Source organism: Lycium barbarum, chromosome 10, assembly GCF_019175385.1.
Source record: "Lycium barbarum isolate Lr01 chromosome 10, ASM1917538v2, whole genome shotgun sequence".
Taxonomy (NCBI): Eukaryota; Viridiplantae; Streptophyta; class Magnoliopsida; order Solanales; family Solanaceae; genus Lycium; species Lycium barbarum.
Genome location: NC_083346.1, coordinates 46,585,399 through 46,606,180, shown reverse-complemented (window position 1 = coordinate 46,606,180; position 20,782 = coordinate 46,585,399). Strand labels below are relative to the sequence as shown.

At 38.7% G+C, this 20,782-nt stretch overlaps 1 pseudogene; it reads right to left on the bottom strand.

Moving 5' to 3' along the window:
• Positions 1–1,814: 1,814 nt before the first annotated feature.
• Positions 1,815–20,475, bottom strand: LOC132616038 (uncharacterized protein C16C6.01c-like; annotated as a pseudogene).
• Between the last annotated feature and the right edge of the window lie 307 nt (positions 20,476–20,782).

Below are 20,782 nucleotides of genomic sequence, written 5' to 3'. Positions count from 1 at the left end.
TATATAATTTGTATAGGATTTTTGTGGGTTATCTTGTGTAGATTTTACTACTATTTTCCACATCATTGAATACTCTTTTCCTTTGAAGCTTTTGAGGGGAATATTCAATCTTTTTGTCATCTTCCTTTGATTGCAAGCTTTTAATGTCTTCTTTAATGCTTTGTTTTGTACTTCTAAACATGAGTAGCTAATTTAATACCAAGATTGTAGACCCAATGATGGGTATTTACTACTGAATATATGAATAATGGGTTGTTGGTTTCTATTCATTTCTCTTCCTTTTTATTAGTTAGTGGTTGCAAACATTAACTTATGTCATTTACTCTTTCTTTAATTGGAAAAGTGAGTTAGGATTGGCAGAAATGAAAAGAAAGAACTCGGGGCGTTAACTATCATTTAATAGGCTCGTTTAAGAATAAGATGCGTTTACTTGGCATAGATATGATCGTTCTTCATCGTAACTCTTTTGCATTTGAGAAAACCATTTAGAGGAAATATTTTCTAACTATTGGGAAATATTAACGAGTCAGTTAGTGATCATATGCATACCATACAACAATCCATTAGAAATATATAACACAAACACCTATAGCATTACATTTCATTAACCAGGATACAACTTTGGTTTCTCTCTCCACTTATCTTAGGTCAAAATAAATAAGAGAAATACCAAACTCTTTACAACTTACCGGAATAGGATTATGACTAAAGTCATAAGTAACACACTACTAAAAGTAAACTTTTCATACCTTATTCCCTATGGGATTCGACCCCAACCTAGTTGGGTTACTATATTTGACAGCTATCACTTTACAACATTTATTTAGGTGTAATTAGTGTACGTATGGACATACAAATTAGGAACTACTTTTGTTAGGAAAACTCCGAACAATCTTTATAATAGTAACTTATACTATATTTGCTCCGCTTATTTCTTAGGCCAATGGTGGCCCAAACAATGGTTTCACTTTACTTTGATTAATATAAATATCGTCTGTTTAACCAAAAAAAAAAGTTATCACAAGCGATAATCGGGTTCTAAAACTCATGGGTGAACACGTTGTGAAGTTGATATGCTTTATCTGTATAAAGCTTTTTTGTCTTGTCATAAAGAATTTTGTGGTTCAATAAAACATAATATAACCATCAACTCTGGCTAGGTCTTGAAAAGGTATACAAGTAGAAGGTTCAACTTAAAAGAATAGTATTTGCATAAAACTTATATGAACGACATTAATCACTAACTAAGTGTGAGACTGTCAGATTAGTTAGTATTTGAGAAGAGGAGAACTGTCATCTTTTGAATAATATAAGTATTGTTTTATTATGTTTTTGAAAAGATTAAAAAGGTTTTCAAGTTCAAATAGGTGAGTATTAATAGGTGTGCATGTGTTTCCTATTAGGAACAAATAGATGTGTTAATATGAAGGGATACTTAAAAGGTATTTTAAATACATATTCCTCCCCAAAGGATTGAATAGTTAAGAATTCTATCCCTTTCTCTCTTACTGCTCTCTACAAATCACAAACTGTGATCTTATGGACAATTAAAATTTATAGTTGAAATTTGAATTTCATTCACTTTGTAAAATTCTGGAGAAATTTTGCCATAAAATTCATGACGCAAAATGGGCTTAAATTCCTTTAAAATAGAGATTACTTTATCAAAGTTGGATCGTTCTCGTTCCCCATATTCTGCAATATTTTTTCTAACAAAACATAACTGAAATAAAAGTGAAATCAGAAAACTTGCAAGAATATAGGGAGGAAAGAAGGGAAATACGTTAAACCAAAAGCAACATACTAGAAACAATGTATTGTTATCATTCTCATGACCTCTTTCTTTTAATGTTCTTTAAAAGCAACATATTGCAAGTTCACAACTCATTGAATGATAGAAGCTACCACATATGGCGTGGAAGGTTCTTTTCTTATGCAATTTAGCTCTCTTTGTTTTTCTTTCTTTTGAAGAAGCCATTGCTGATGATGAGCCACAGTTCGCGGCTTTATTTGTCTTTGGGGATTCACTTATGGATCCTGGAAACAATAACTATCTGGCAAACTCTTTGGCAAAGGCTAATTATGTACCTTATGGAGTTGATTTTCAAGGACCCACTGGGAGATTTTGCAATGGAAGAACCATAATAGATTATTTGGGTAATTTGGATCTTCTCGTATCTTTTCTCAGTTACTTGTAGCATATTTGGCCAAACTTTTAAAATTAACTTATTTCGAAAAGTATTTATTTTAAAAGTGTTTTTCAAAAGAAATTTGGTGAGAAACAATTTGTGTTTGACTAATTAATTTGAAAAACACTTTTGAGCAGCAATTAGTGTTTGACCAAGCTTTTAAAAAGTGTTTCTAAGTGTATTTTTCTCAAAAATATTTTTCAACAAAGTACTTTTGGAGAAAAACTACTTCTTTAGCTTCTGAAAAATAACTTCTGTTACTCCCTAAAAACACGTATTTTCTCCAAAAGCTTGGCTAAACACCTTTTTTTTTTAAAATAAGCATATTTGACCTCCTTAAAGCTTGGCCAAACAAACTAGTAAAATCATGTGAAATATGACCTGCAAGATTAAAACTCCATTTTTGTTTCTACAGCTGATGTAGAGCAGAGATTATGGTTCTAATTTATACTCCCTCCATTTTATAAATTATATAACTAAACTTATAACATTAGATGTTTTTTGACCAGGGAGAAAGGTTTAGCTTGAAAACTCTGCTAATCTATGCAACAGGATAACAACAATTTGAATAAAAATTTCAGATTAAAAGAAGATATCCTCACCTCAGCCCCAGCATTGACCTTTTTCACCATGATCATTTCTACAACTGTAAGATCATCCCCAGAAACTGAATAAGACTCTGAGTAACTCCCGCTAATAGATTCACCCCTTGAATAAGCTATGGTTGTTTTATTGTTTTCATTTTCATGCTTGTCGTTGTGAGCATCATCATCAAATTCGGAATGAGAAGACTCCAAGTCACTCCCACTGAAGCCTTCACCTCCTGAATGAGAGCTTCTCTTGGTTGGTCCAGAGTTATCATTTCCATATTTTTCATTGTCAGCATCATCATCCGATTCAGAATAAGAAGATGTGAAGTTACATCCTCAGCACCAGTCTTGTGATTAAACCTGCACATCAAATGTTTTTAGGATTGAGAGGAACATAATTCAGAGCCCTTCAACGCCAAATCAAGACTACATAATTTTATAGCACCGGCGCAAGAATACAAAATCAGTTGGGTTCATCAATTTGCATGTAGTTGAGAGCATTTAATTGTTTAATAAGGTAGGTACATGTCACGACCCGTCTAGAGGGCCGCGACGAGCACCCGGTACTAGCCCACCCGGACGCCCCTTAACTTACACTTATGCTTACATCTAGGTGAACCATAAAATTAAACATATATATCTATTCATTCATCATACTAGTCCCATTGGACGACAATGCCTTTATATCATAATTGGTATCTATGCCACATCAACGTAAATGAGCCGACGAGGCTATCAAAATGATATACAAAATATAGGCCGACAAGGCCAGACATATCTAACCATATACACGTGACTACGAGCCTCTAAGAAGAGTATAACATATCACATGAGCAGGACAGGACCTCGCTATGCCCATAATTATGTACACAAAAGAATAAGTACCCAAAAGCTATGGCTCCGAATGAAATGGAGCTCTGCTATGTAATGTCTGAGAGAGCAGCTATGGATCAAGTCTGTCTCCCTGTGCACCTGCGGGCATGACGCAGCTTCCACAAATAAAAGGACGTCAGTACGAAGAATGTACTGAGTATGTAAAGCATGATCAATATCAATATAGAAGCATAAATATCAACACAAGAAATAGCATAGAATGGGAGATGGCAATATCATCGTCATATGCACTTACTTGTCTTTCATAGGAACTTTTCGTTGCTAATACGTATTTGTGTACATACATCATCATCCGTGTTCCATAATAGTACCCATACCATATTTGTGCTCGAATTCGTATACATGCCCTTATTCACATTCATATACATAGTCATATCATATTCATATTCACGTCATATACATAGCATTTACATAGCATTTACATAGGATTGGATTGGTGTTTCATACATACTTGGCCAACCAAGGCTCAAGGTTACAAATACCTGGCCCTACCAAGGCTTCAGGGTTACATCTACCGGGCCCTACCAAGGCGTCAGGGTTGTCCGTACCATCTGCAGAGGTGTGCGGACGTTTCGTAATCGTATACATACTTATTTACATATCATACCCGACCTCATAAGCTCGGGGCTCTATAATAGTCACTCATAGATACATATACATAATAGCTTATAAGCTTAATTAGTATCAACGTCATTATCAGCATTATCGTCGTCGATATTATTATCACTACCATTGTCATTCGTCACATCCATCTTTATAGGCGTACTCGTTATACGAGGACATTAGTACAATTGTAGCGTATCAAGAATCGTGAGCTTGCTAGCTCGGAAGGTCAAATCAATTGAAGGATATCATACTCTTACAGAAGATTTAGATTTTGGGCCAAAGAACCATGCCTTATGAAAGAAGGGTTAGCCTTACATACCTTTCCGTTGCACTATTCTACACTTGCGCGTCCTCCTCCAATGCTAGCGTTTCTACCTTCATTGAAGTCATACTATCATTAGAATCGATAGCTAGCATATATGACTAAAGCTAGAGAAAATCGGACAGCATCTCCTCCATAACGTATCTCAACTCCCAAACGTCAATAATAAATTCACGATGCATAACTCATTCATATTATACATATTTGTAGACTTACATTCAATCCATCCATAACCATGGCCATAACACACACGACGTCCATTTACATTCATTGCTCATCTCATGTTCTCAACATCATTTATATTGTATTTACATCACAATAAATCAAGACCCATAGCTCAATTCATACTATTTCTCAAAATGACACCATTCCATATTCATGACTCATTTTTCTATACTCTTCTACAATCCAAGTATTTCAACTCTTAACTACCTTAAACAACATAGAAATATCATGAATCTTACCTTAAATGTTGTAGGAACAAGCTTTAGTTGATAATACTCCACTTTGAGCAAAACCCTAGTTTATCTCCATTTGGATTTCTTGACCTTGGATGATCTAGATGGTTTTCTTACACTTGATTCCCTTGATTTATGTTGTTGATCACCAAATATCCTTGAATTCTTATGGAATATATGTAGAGAGATGTTCTAGAGAGAAGGGGTGTGATGTAGAAGTGAAATGAAATAAGCCTTGGTCCCCTTATTTAATGACTTAAAAAACCTGATTTGAAGTGCACAGTGGTCGTAAACTTGGTTTACGGTCCGTATTCCAGTTTACGGACCGTCCTTCGTGGTCGAATTTAATCATATCAGAACCAGAAACTCAGGCTGAAACATGGTGATTTACGATCACGGTTTACGGGCCGTAAACCACTTTACGGTCCGTATTTCAGGTCGTATTTAACCATTTGATCATTTGGCAGAAAGTTGAAGTTTTGGAAGCCAAAATACGACATGGTAGTTTACGGACCATATACCACTTTACGGTCCGTATTTCACTTTACGACCAACTGGCCAGAATGCAAACCTGCTAATTTTCACATTTCCAAAACCTATAATTATTCATTATGGAGCATAACCTATCTCTTATTGCAATTGCCTTCGGAATCTTACTTAGGGTCGTCAAATGTTATTTCTTACTCATGAAAACATCGGATACTCGTAATCCTCGCGGGTCCATTCACTTGGACAACAAAGGAGGATTTTTCGGGGTAACATTCTTCCCCCCTTAAGAACATTCGTCCTCGAATGTTAATGTCTTCGGGGATTCTATAAAAATTTTACCAGAGTCTCCCCTATAATATGGCATTACCATCCTGTCACAACAACCCATAATATCGATGCCTCACAGGGCCACAACACAATAGCATACAAATTTGGGCACACACGACCCAAAAAGCATAAAAGGAAACATACATACCTTAAAATCTTGACGTCTCATCTTGAATTTCTTCCACGGGCTGAAATAAATGCGGGTATCTGGATCGCATACTTTCTTCTGCTTCCCATGTCATTTCCTCTCGTGTACTGCTTCCCCATAGAACCTTAACTGAGGCTACTTCTTTGTTTCTGAGCCTCCGTACTTGCCTATCTAGTGTGGCAATGGGCACTTCCTCATAAGTCAACTTTTCTATCACTTGTACATCATTTATTGGTACAATCTTAGTAGGATCTCCTACACATTTCCGAAGCATCGAGACATGGAAAACTGGATGGACTGACTCCAAATCCGGAGGTAGATCTAATTCATAGGCCACTTTGCCCACCTTGCGCACAATCTCATAAGGTCCAATGTACTGGGGACTAAGCTTCCCCTTTTTGCCAAATCTCATTACACCTTACATAGGTGACGCTTTCAAGAATACCCAATCCTTCACCTGAAACTCTAAGTCTTTTCGATTATTGTCCGCATAGGACTTTTGACGACTTTGGGCTGTTAACAACCAATCTTGTATGAGTTTGACTTTCTCTATAGCTTGCTGGACCAAATCTGGCCCTATCAATTTATCCTCTCCTATTTCAAACCACCCGATTGGGGATCTACACTTTCGCCCATATAAAGCTTCATACGGTGCCATTTGAATGCTAGAATGATAACTGCTATTGTAAGAAAATTCAATGAGTGGCAAATGGTCATCCCAATTTCCTCCAAAATCTATCGTACATGCCCGCAGCATATCTTCAAGAGTCTGAATGGTACGCTCGGCTTGTCCATCAATCTGCGGGTGAAATGTCGTACTAAGGCTCACTTGGGTCCCTAGACCTTCTTGGAAAGACTTCCAAAAATTGGCTGTAAACTGAGTTCCTCGGTCTGAGATAATAGATACTGGAACACCATAGAGTCTTACTATCTCTTTAAGATAAAGCTTTGCATAATCTTCTGCCACATACGTCGTTCTGACCGGTAAGAAATGAGTTGACTTTGTGAGTCTATCCACAATCACCCATATGGAATCATACTTACGTCGAGAACGGGGTAAGCCTGAAATGAAGTCCATGTTAATCACTTCCCATTTCCAAGTTGGGATTTCTATAGCTTGCAACAATCCACCCGGCTTTTGGTGCTCGATTTTCACTTGCTGGCAATTTGGACATTGAGCTACGAATTCCGCTATATCTTTCTTCATTCCATTCCACCAATATATAGACTTAAGGTCATGATACATTTTCGTCGCTCCGGGGTAGACAGAATAACGGGACCAATGAGCTTCTCTCAATATCTGGTGGCGTAGACCTGCCACGTTGGGAACACATAATCTGCCTCGACATCGGAGAACTCCGTCTCCCGAAAGCTCAAATGATGACTCCTCTTTCTGAGAGAGTGTATCTCTGTAATGCCTTAGCATGGGATCCTCATATTGTCGCTCTTTCACTTCTTCTACTAGCGACGAGATCGCTGAATTCTGAATAGTAGTTCCCCCGCTGCCTGAGTCCACCACTCGAACTCCTAGGCTAGCTAATTGCTGGAGCTCGCGGGCCATTCCTCTTCTCTCTGGTCGTTCATCACATAAACTTCTCGTAGATCTGCGGCTAAGAGCATCAGCTACAACATTTGCCTTTCTAGGGTGATACAAAATATCGACATCATAATCCTTTAGCAGTTCCAACCATCGTCGTTGCCGCAAACTCAAATCTTTCTGCTTGAAGATGTACTGGAGACTCTTATGATCTGTGTAAATATCCACATGGACACCATATAAATAATGTCTCCATATCTTTTAACGCATGAACCACTGCGGCCAATTCTAGATCATGGGTCGGATAATTCCGCTCATGTTTCCGCAATTGCCTTGAGCCATACGCAATCATTTTACCATGTTGCATCAATACACATCCTAACCCAACCCCAGAAGCATCGCAATAAACAACATATCCTTCCAATCCCTCTGGAAGCGTCAAGACTGGGGCGAAAGTCAACCTACTTTTCAACTCTTGGAAGCTACGTTCACAAGCATCTGTCCATTGAAACTTTGCCAATTTCTGGGTCAACTTTGTGAGTGGTGCAGAAATAGAAGAAAAACCTTCAACGAATCTCGTGTAGTAACCTGCTAAGCCCAGAAAACTACGAACCTCCGTAGGAGTTGTGGGCCTTGGCCAAGTTTTCAGGGCCTCAATCTTTTGACTATCCACTCGAATACCATCCGCTGCAACAATATGCCCCAGAAATGCCACTGAGTTCAACCAAAACTCGCATTTGGAAAACTTTGCAAACAACTCTAGAGTTTGAAGAACTCCGAGCACAGTACGCAAATGATCTGCATGTTCTGCCTAGGATCTAGAATACACCAAGATATCCTCGATAAATACGATCACAAATAAATCCAGGAAAGGCCTGAACACATTATTCATTAGATCCATAAATATTGTCGGTGCATTAGTTAGCCCAAATGACATTACCCGAAACTCAAAATGACCATATCTTGTCCTGAAGGCCGTCTTAGGGATATCTTTCTCCCTAACTCTCACTTGATGATACCCGGACCTCAAATCAATCTTTGAAAACCACTTGGCACCTTGCAATTGATCAAATAAGTCATCAATCCTCGGAAGAGGATATTTATTCTTAATCTTCACCTTGTTCAATTGCCGATAATCAATGCACATTCTCAAGGAGCCATCTTTCTTTCGGACGAACAGTACGGGTGCTCCCCACGGGGATGAACTAGGCCTAATGATGCCTTTATCAAGTAGGTCTTTCAATTGCTCCTTCAACTCTTTCAATTCTGCAGGAGCCATTCTATAAGGAGGAATAGATATTGACTTAGTGCCCGGCAACACATCAATAGCAAAATCAATCTCCCACTCGGGAGGAAGGCTTGGAAGCTCTTCCGGGAACACATCCGGAAATTCGTTTACTACGGGAACTATTCGAAGAGTCGGCGATTCAGCTTCTACATCTTGAACCCGAACTAGATGATAGATGCAACCTTTCGTGATCATTTTCCTTGCCTTTAGATAGGAAATAAACCTACCTTTTGGTGATGCCGTGTTCCCTTTCCATTCTAAGACTGGTTCTCCCGGAAATTGGAAACGAACAATTTTCATTCTACAATCAACATTAGCATAGCAAGAAGCCAACCAATCCATGCCCATGATAACATCAAAATCCACCATTTCTAGCTCACGCAAATCAATTATGGTACGCCGATCACAAATCATAATTACACAATTTCTATATACTCGGCTAGCTATTACCGATTCACCCACGGGTGTAGACACCTCAAAAGGTTTAATCAACTCCGGTTCGACTCTAAATCGACCCGCAACATACGGAGTAACATATGGCAAGGTGGAGCCCGGATCAATCAAAGCATATACATCATGAGAGAATACCGATATTATACCTGTAACCACGTCAGGGGAAGACTCAAGGTCTTGGCATCCAGCCAAAGCATAAACACGGTGCTGAGGACCGCTGGAACTGGGAGCTCTCCCTCTACCTCTACCATGAGCGACGGGCGCATGTGAACCTAGCCCCATAGGGCGTACAAATGCTGAAGACTCGGCTACCTACCCTGAAGGCTGGGTCCTACCTGTACCATGAACTGAGGGGCAATCACGCATGATATGGCCTGGTCGACCACATGAATAGCAAACATCCGAACCCAATCGGCATCGACCCTAATGCAAATTTCCACACTGGGAACATCGTGGTGCGGGTAGCCTTGCCTGAACCGAATCATCTCTGAACTGAGACCCCGAATAACTCTGACTCGGCCCGGAACGAGTAGATCTGTCGAATCTATGGCCTGAAAACTGTGGAGGTGCACTGCTTATAGAATAGCCTGAATGCCTGGGAAACTGCTGCCTGTGCTCACCTCTAAACTCACTCGTCGGACCCAAAGATCTATCCCTCTTGCCATGTCCCCTATCTTGCTCGCGTTCACTTCTTTATTGTTGCAAGCTTTCTTCTAAGTTCTGAGCATGGGCCTGAATGCGTGCAATATCCATATTGTCCTGAAGGGACGCAGTCAAGCACCTATCCATCAAATGTAGCCCTAGGCCTTTCACAAATCGGTGTACCCGGTCACCCATATCCGCTACCATGGCCCAAGGATACCTAGCAAAGGAATTGAAGCGGAGACTGTACTCTAAAGCACTCATGCTACCTTGCCTCAAATTTAAAAACTTATCGGCTCTAGCTCGCCGAACTTCTGCAGGCATGTAATGTCGGAGAAATGCATCAACAAACTCTTGCCATACCGGGGGAGGTGCATTGGCTCCCCGTGAAGCCATCCAAAACGTATGCCATTGGATCGAGACATCTCTCAATCTATATGACGCTAGCTCCACCGATTCGGTGTCCGAAGCATGTATCAATCGGAGTGTCCTCAACATACCATCAATGAAATCCTGAGGGTCCTCCGGCTTTGATCCAAAGAATTTCGAAGGGTTCAAGGTAATGAAATCATGGGCTCTCGCAATAACAGCCCTATCACCTTGCCCTGAACTTTGCCTCTGAGTCTGGGCCGCAACCAATTGAGTCAGCAAATTAATGACCTCTTTCACATCTTGGCCCGAAGCATCCGGTGGAGGAGCTGGAGGTGCTGGAGCTGGGGCTGAGGCTCCCTCACGCTCCTCTAATATAGGCACTGAACGGGAGGACTGGGATTGAGCCGCACTCTGGGACTCACTTTCCTCTACTACCGGTGGCGGTGCTCTTTCAGCCCGCTTTTCTGCCACCGTCTTGCCCTTTTGGACTGCTGTAGCCTTTCTCTTTACAGGCATTTCTGAAATACACAACACACGATTAAGGAACAAGAATTTCTTACATCATATCTCTATCGCACGATTCTTACGATGAAAGAAGGTCATTCATTCCTATAATGTCCGTAGCTTCTTCTTTATAAGTGTGGTGCGCAACACACCCATAATGAAGACTTTACTAGACACGGCTCGTAGACACACCCTAGGACTGAACTGCTCTGATACCACTTTTGTCACGACCCGTCTAGAGGGCCACGACGAGCACCCGGTGCTAGCCCACCCGGGCGCCCCTTAACTTACACTTATTCTTACATCTAGGTGAACCGTACAATTAAACAAATATATCTATTCATTCATCATACTAGTCCCATTGGACGACAATGCCTTTATATCATAATTGACATCTATGCCACATCAACGTACATGAGCCGACGAGGCTATCAAAATGATATACAAAATATAGGACGACAAGGCCAGACATATCTAACCCTATACACGTGACTACGAGCCTCTAAGAAGAGTATAACATATCACATGAGCGGGACAGGACCCCGCTATGCCCATAATTATGTACACAAAAGAATAAGTACCCAAAAGTTATGGCTCCGAATTAAATGGAGCTCTGCTATGTAATCTCTGAGAAAATAGCTATGGATCAAGCCTGTCTCCCTGTGCACCTGCGGGCATGACATAGCATCCTCAAACAAAAGGACGTCAGTATGAAGAATGTACTGAGTATGTAAACCATGATCAATATCAATATAGAAGCATAAATAGCAACACAAGAAATAACATAGAATGGGAGATGGAAATATCATCGTCATATGCACTTACTTGTCTTTCATAGGAACTTTTCGTTGCTAATACGTATTTGTGTACATATATCATTATTCGTATTCCATAATAGTACCCGTACAATATTTGTGCTCGGATTCGTATACATGCCCTAATTCACATTCATATACATAGTCATATCATATTCATATTTTCGTCAAATACATAGCATACCCGACCACGTAGGATCGGTGTTTCATACATACTTGGCCAACCAAAGCTCAAGCTTACAAATACCTGCCCCTACCAAGGCTTCAGGGTTACATCTACCTGGCCCTACCAAGGCGTCAGGGTTGTTCGTACCATCTGCAGAGGTGTGCGCGCGTTTCGTAATCGTATACATACTTATTTACATATCATACCCGGCCTCATAATCTCGGGGCTCTATAATAGTCACTCATAGATACATATACATAATAGCTGATAAGATTCATTAGTATCAACGTCATTATCATCATTATCGTCGTCGATATCATTATCACTATCATTGTCATTCGTCACATCCATCTTTATAGGCGTACTCGTTATACGAGGACACTAGTACAATTGTAGCGTATCCAGAATCGTGAGCTTGCTAGCTCGGAAGGTCAAATCAATTGAAAGATATCATACTCTTACAGAAGATTTAGATGTTGGGCCAAAGAACCATGCCTTATGAAAGAAGGGTTAGCCTTACATACCTTTCCGTTGCACTATTCTACACTTGCGCGTCCTCCTCCAATGCTAGCGTTTCTACCTTCATTGAAGTCATACTATCATTAGAATCGATTGCTAGCATATATGACTAAAGCTAGAGAAAATCGGACAGCATCTCCTCCATAACGTATCTCAACTCCCAAACGTCAATAATAAATTCACGATGCCATAACTCATTCATATTATCCATATTTCTAGACTTACATTCAATCCATCCATAACCATGGCCATAACACACACGACGTCCATTTACATACATTGCTCATCTCATGTTCTCAACATCATTTATATCGTATTTACATCACAATACATCAATACCCATAGCTCAATCTATATTATTTCTCAAAATGACACTATTTCATATTCATGACTCATTTTTCTATACTCTTCTACAATCCAAGTATTTCAACTCTTAACTACCTTAAACAACATAGAAATATCATGAATCTTACCTTAAATGTTGTAGGAACAAGCTTTAGTTGATAATACTCCACTTTGAGCAAAACCCTAGTTTATCTCCATTTGGATTTCTTGACCTTGGATAATCTGGATGGTTTTCTTACACTTGATTCCCTTGATATATGTTGTTGATCACCAAATATCCTTGAATTCTTATGGAATATATGTAGAGAGATGTTCTAGAGAGAAGGGGTGTGATGTAGAAGTGAAATGAAATAAGCCTTGGTCCCCTTATTTAATGACTTAAAAAATCTGATTTGAAGTGCACAGTGGTCGTAAACTTGGTTTACGGTCCGTATTCCAGTTTACGGACCGTCCTTCATGGTCGAATTTAATCATATCGGAACCAGAAACTCAGGCTGAAACATGGTGATTTACGATCACGGTTTACGGGCCGTAAACCGCTTTACGGTCCGTATTTCAAGTCGTATTTAACCATTTGATCATTTGACAGAAAGTTGAAGTTTTGGAAGCCAAAATACGACATGGCAGTTTACGGACCGTATACCACTTTACGATCTGTATTTCACTTTACGACCAACTGGCCAGAATGCAAACCTGCTACTTTTCACATTTCCAAAACCTATAATTATTCATTATGAAGCATAACCTATCTCTTATTGCAATTGCCTTCGAAATCTTACTTAGGGTCGTCAAATGTTATTTCTTACTCATGAAAACATCGGATACTCGTACTCCTCGCGGGTCCATTCACTTGGACAACAATGGAGGATTTTTCCGAGGTGTAACATATGTCCTAAAATGAAACGCGTTGAAGTCATAGGGAAACAATCATTCTGCAATTGAGTGCTCTTCCCCTGGAGACTGTATGAGTTCATTGGTCAAGACATTGATCCAACAAGTAAAAGATAACCAACTTTTGATGAGTTACTGAACTCCTAGCACATAATATTCTAGGTTACGAGAGGATCCATATGCACTCAAGCAATGTTATCGAAAGCTAAAAGCGCCAAAAATCTCTAAGGTCACCTGGGGCTTTAAGCGCAAAGCGCAAATAAAGCGTGGGCTTTAATGAAAAAAGGCGCAATGGTGCGAACATAAAAATATATATATGTTTATTCCAAGACTAATAAAAATAAGCATGAATAACAAATATAAGGATAAAGAAATTGTAAAAACTTTACGATAAAGTGAAATATCAATTATCTAGTGTCACCTCATCAAGATAGGCTCTCATTGGTAAGGAAAAGTATGTCTTAGAGCCTTGATGATGACACTGAAGCGCACATAAAGTGAGGCGAAGCCCTCAACATTTTTTAGCCTCGCTTAAAGGCTTAAGCGCGCCTTTGATAACACTGCACTCAAGCTAATAAATCTCTGAAATATATCCAAACTGACAACCCTTACCAGTCAGACGAGAAACAATTTTAATAGTTGTTAAGCCAGAAGCTCAGTTGGTACATATACAGAGTACGGAGATGTTTGGAAGCTAGAGGTGTACCTATAGCATACATTAGGGCGATTAAGGACATGTATGATGGAGCCAAGACCCGGGTGAGGGCAGTGGGAGGAGACTCGGAACACTTTCTAGTCGAGATGGGGCAACAGGGATCAGCTTTTAGCCTATTTTTATTTGCCTTGGGGATGGATGAACTGACGTAGAAATATCCAAGTGGAGCTGCCATAGTGTATGCTTTTAGCGGATGACATAGTACTGATTGACGAGACACGTGGCAGAGTTAACGATAAGCTGGAGGTTTGGAGACGGACCCTAGAGTCTAACAAGTTGAGTTTGAGTAGGACTAATACAGAGTATTTGGAGTGCAAGTTTAGTAGCGTAACTCACGAGGCAGATGTAGAAGTGAGGATTGATACACAAGTCACCTCCAAGAGAAGAAGTTTCAAGTGTGTTGGTTAATAATCCAAGGAAATGGGAAATTGACGATGATGTTACATATCGTATTGGAGCGGGGTACATGAAATGGAGGCTCGCAACCGGTGTCTTGTGTGATAAGAATGTGCCACCAAGACTTAAAGGTTAGTTTTATGAAGTGGTTGTTAGACCAACTATGTTGTATGGGGAGGAGTGTTGGCCGGTCAAGAACTCGCACGTCCAAAAGATAAAAGTAACGGAAATGAGGATGCTAAGATGGATGTGTAGGCATACTAGCAGAGATAGGATTAGGAACGAAGATATTCAGAACAAAGTGGGAGTGGCCTCCGTGGTGTACAAGAAGAGGAAAGCGAAGCTGAGATGGTTCGGGCATATGAGGAGAAGATGCACAGATGTCCCCATGAGGAGGTGAGAGGTTGGCTATGGTGGGTCTGAGGGGAGGTAGAGGTAAGTTGAATAAGTATTGGGGAAAGCTGATCAGACAGAGAACATAGCACACCTGCAGCTTACCGATGTTCCTAGATAGGAGGATATGGATGTCGAGGATTAGAGTAAAAGGTTACTGGGTAGTCGAGCACTGTCAAGTTGTCCTTATCAGTATTATTAATATTACTAATTTATTATCTTATTCTTTAATTTTTTATCATTATTTGTTATTTCCTTTGCTTTGGTTATCGTATTCTTTGTTGTTGCTACTATTCATTTCCCTATTATTTTCGACATGCCTTCTTCACTACTGTATTTACTTTTCAAACCTATTTTGAAATGCTTTACTTGAGGCCTTGAGCCAAGGGTCTATCAGAAACAGCCTCTCTACCTTCACAAGGTAGGGGTACGGTCTGCGTACACACCATCCTCCCTAGACCCTTGTCGGATTACACTGGGTACGTTGTTGTTGTAGTTAGTACTTACAGAAAGTTAGAGTATCACAACTGAGAATGCATAATCTCTTACAACTTCACTTGGAATCTCAGTCAAATAATCCTCTATAATAAAATTGCTCTCTGGTATTATATCTTTCTAAACACTTTTGATCATCAAACAGGCAAGGCACTATTTGGGAAGCATAAACTTTCTGGTAATCCACTTAATATTTCCACCAGTTCAGTAGATCTACATCATCTACCTGTAAGAGCATACGGTATTCAAGCAACATATATACCTATTAAATTTTGCAATGGGACAAGAAGACGTCAAAACCAAAAAGTGCATTGAGAATAGGTAATTGCAAAACTATGAAGTGATGCAGAGTATGGTCGTAGATAAAGCTAGGAAAACTAAAAAGGATACACGAGGAGGACTTAAGTGATGGGAAAGGAGGAATAGATTCCAACTTTTTGAGCAAGGTGGTTAGACTACTAAAAACAAGCCACTGCTCACATGCATCCACGAGGCATAGATTTCAGAGTTATCATGGAACAACACCAATGAAATTTATGACGTGCAACAGCATGATGTAAAAAGGAGCATATGAACCCCTCACAGCAGAGGTAAAATGAATCAGCAACTACCATTGAATAGGAAATAGTGCGACACCTCAAACCAATATAGGAAGTTCAGTAAGTAAGATGGAGAGGAAGCAGTAAGAAATGATGCAGAAGATTCCTCTAAATGTATACTTACAGATCCGCCAAGGGAACCATACCACATCCATAGTAATCATCTACTTGGAAAGACCTTGAGGCAACTAGACTGTTTGCAGCAAGATAATCCTTAACACCAAAATGTTATGCTTTAAGCTGTAAAGAAGTCGAAGTGAAGAGAGGCTCAATACACTCTTTCCAGTCCTCGTAGATGAGTGCCTTGTCATCTTTAACTATCTGCCTACAAATACATCATAATGGTCATACAATAGAAATAAGAACAGACTAAAGCCTAATGTACACAATGACCAAGCTTCAAATAGCAGTACTTTACTCTCGTATTTGTTGCGCATTGCTTACTAGGAATTTAGTAATATGGAGGCTGACAAACTTATGCTAACAAGTTCTGCACCGAAGCTTGCCTATAATGCTGCTTTGGACTATTTGGCATATTCATGCATGTCCAATAGTAGCTCGTTCTTCGCATAGTACTCCAATAATACATATCAATTTTCCCCAAATAAGACCTTTATTTGGGTTAGGCGTAAAAGTGTCTGCACCTCCTATCCATCGCAACCCCACAAATGGCTTTATACATGAGAGTACGCCTTCAATGTTTCACAACCCTGCAGATAGTTCGGTCTGAAAAGGAACTCACCTTCCATCCTTTTGACCCATAGATGGCTAGGGAGAACTTGTCTTCCCTCTAACATAGCCTTTCAAATGACTAGAGGTGCAAAAAAAATCGTCACTCCATCCATCACAACCCCACATATGATTAGCAATACAAAGGAATTCATCGTCCATCCATTGCAACCCCACAGATGGGTAAAGATAAAAGAAACTTGCATTCCATCCATTGCAACTCCACAAAGGGTTAAAGTATACAAGTGTCTTCACATTCTCACAAGTTGCATCATAATTTCTTGTGTCATCTCAAAGTGATTGGAAAACACAATCAAAAGACACCGATAACCATGAAAAAGTTAGTAGTATGGCTACAGTGTGTCACGCTGCAGTGGAAAGAATCAGCCCGTAGGTTTGATTCGAACCGGACAGCAAATAAGATAAAACTACTGGAGATAATAGATTTCCACAAAGATTTACTTAGGCGAATTATGCGTACATTCATGGACGAGAAAACATTCCACTACATTATAAGTGTATACAAAATTAAATTAGAAATCGACTTCTCATTACCTATAAAATAACCAAAGAGAATACCTCACAAATTCATTCTAAGAAGAATTTCACAGGAATGTATCTGAGCCATTGCTTCTCTAATATTTCCTAAAAATTCTTTGACTCCTCAAACTTGAAAGAACTCTCTCTAACATCCACTCACATTTCTGCTCTATTATTTTCATTCCACTCCATGGATAAATATTGATCAAGAGACAGATATTATAGATTTGATTCTCTTTCACCAACACCAAGAGGCCAACTCAGTCCAAGTCATAATCAGATTACAAGGCAACTCCCCTGAGATGCAATAAAGTTGTAAGACAACTTACTCCAAGTTTTAATCGTATTGAAAGTCAGCTCACTCCTAGTTTATTCAAGTTGCAAGTCAACTTACTCAACTATCCTAGAAGTTGCCATGAAACGATTTGCCAAATCTGAGTAGAAAATTCTAAGATATATTCATCAAAAAATTAAGATATTTTCCTAAGAAGTTCCAATTTCCACCAGAGTTAAGAGTTTATGTGCAAAGGCATCTACTTTAAACCTAAAAAATTGACTGTAAAATCAAACAGACAAGCTTTTGAAAAAGCAAGCTTGGAAATTCTCTACAGTAGCATCGTCATCACAAAAGAAAATTCTCTATAGTAGCATCATAGACAGGCTATACTCTTGAAGAAAAGCAAAAAACTTTGGACCTAAGTTGTTCCCTAGTACGGTTACTTATACTTATCTATAGATATTTGCATCAAAACTCACAATTCAAACATGTTACTTTTAAAAGAAAAATAATCACAATTCAAAGGTGTTACCTTTCTAAAAAAAATCACAATTCGAAGGCGGTACTCCATCCGTCCCAAAATGCTTGTCATGTTTTGCTTTTCAAGAGTCAATTTGACATGTTTTGCTTTTCAAGAGTCAATTTGACATGTTTTGCTTTTCAAGAGTCAATTTGACTAATAATCGGAGCTAAATTGGATTAGATTAATTTAATATTTTAAAATTAAAAATTAGATATTCTAAAACTACATGAAAAATACCACAAGTTGCACTTCTTCTAATATCAACTTGGTGAAAAAATACATCTTAAAATATTCGTTAAAGTTTATGTAGTTTAACTCTCAAAAGAGGAAATGTGACAAGTATTTTGGAATGAGGGAGTATACATTAATAGCTTGTTTGGATGGTTCATACCTATTGTATTTTTCAGTGTTTGTTAATTTAAATACAATGTTTGTTTTGATTAGTTACTTTAAATTTTATTGTATCGTATCGTTCACCCCATCATTGTGTAACGACAAAAAGTCTTATTTTTATGTAAAGACCGTATTGGTGACATCACGTCGTTACCTTATTTTTTTTTCTCTCTTTTTTTTTTCTTTTTTTTTTTTGAAAGCTAGTAATGTTGTATTCCTCAGCATTAAGGGTATACTGGCCACCTCCAAAAAGTTGAGTTCTAGTTACCAATTACAGGGAGCCTAACAGATCTAATAAGTGAATTGCATCATTTACAAGGTCTTCTTTACACCAAAAATAAAAGGTACTGATGCACTTCCCTTAAATATTCTGAATGGAAGTGAAACTATCCTCAAAACATCTATCATTTCTCTCTCTCCAAATTGTCCACCATATGCAAGCTGGGATTATTCTCCACCATTTCTTTTGGCTTTTGGTCCCCCCACCCCCTCCCAATCCAGCAGCTCAAAAGATCTGACGTGTGCTCAGGAATTGACCATTGAATTTGTGTGAGGTTGAAGAAGATGGCATTTTGTCTTAAGTTATTGTCTAATAATCCTATTTTGTCCTTTAGCCTACCTTTTTATAGTAGCTCTACCCCATGCCTTACTTTTCGTGTAGGTTTATTCAAATTTCTAGTGTGTAACATTGTGTTAGGACAGAAAACAATACAATCTATCCAAACGTCTTATTCATCAAAACAATACAATAAGATACTGTACAACACAATACAATATACTCCCTCCGTCCCAATTTATGTGACACTTTTCGCGAAAAGTACTATATGTTGAAACTTTGTTCATATCAATTTGGTGGAAAAAACACATCCTAGAATGTTATGGTCAATGTTCATGTAGTTTGAATCTCAGGAAGCGAAAAGTATCACATAAATTGGGAAAGGAGGAGTACTATAAGTTGCAGTTCTTCTTGTATCAACTTAGTGAAAAAAATACATCAAAGTTTATATAATTTGACTCGAAATGTGACAAGCACTTTGGGACGGGGGAGTATACATATTAAGAAGGAAGAGAGGGTTGACCTTGTGAAGCTCAGTTACAACGAGAAGAGAGTCTATTTCAGACACAGACCACAACAAGGGAATCGGTTCAGAATAAGGAAGCAACTGTAGATAACCAAACCAAGGAGATAGCGGACCGAGACTTCGCTCATACATGACAGCAACAACTAAACCTAATATCCCTTCAAGCTCCACTTCCTCAATCATTTCCCTTGCACCTGATGTCTTTACCGTTAAGCAGCTCTCCTTCGGTATACTCGCCACTAAATCACCTTCATTTAGATCGCACAATGCGATTACAGATACCGATGCCGAGTTCGTTGTTATTACTAGGTCTAGTGCGTTGTTGCAGTCTATACCTTGTGTTTTCATCCATTTTTTGAATGCTCGAAGTTTCCTGCTACTGGAAAAAACGTAATGTTATGTTTAAAAGTTGATATTTGTAGATAGATAAAGGAGACGGGAAAGAAGAATGTATCATACCTGGTTACCATTGCGGCGACAGCGGAAGGTGTGAGAGTGACGACTTGCAGTTTTAAGCAGATGACGGATTATTTTTGTTTTTATTTTTTTATTTTGAAAGGTTTAGAAAAAGAAAAGGCGAAGATGTTGTAAGATGCATAAATTTTCAAAAAAATCCAGTAAAGCCTTTTGTTTTTTAAAAAAAATATATTACATAGGCGAAGTAAAAGAGGATTATAACGCGTCATTTGAACTTCACGAACAAGTTTAAAATAGTCAATCAATTGAGCTATTAAATTCCTACCTACTAACGCCTCAATTGAATTATTGCAAATTTTCAGTAGTCCTTCCAGAATCGAGATTGTTGGGGTGGGCAAAAAAATTGAAAAAGTCAAATTAAATTGAATTAGTTCAATTTTTTGATTTTTTTGGTTTGGTTTCGAATTTACTTTATTGAAAGTTGGGTCAGTTCATCTTTTATTTTAAAGTCTTTATGTTTCGTAAATTGAAAAACCAAATTATTTGATAATATACTAGATAAGAATAGCCTATGTTGTGCATGGGCCCATCAACACTTAATTTTTTTTTTGTCGTTAATTAAACTCACGCTAATTGAACTTCTTCTTATCGATGCAGTAAGCGGCTAT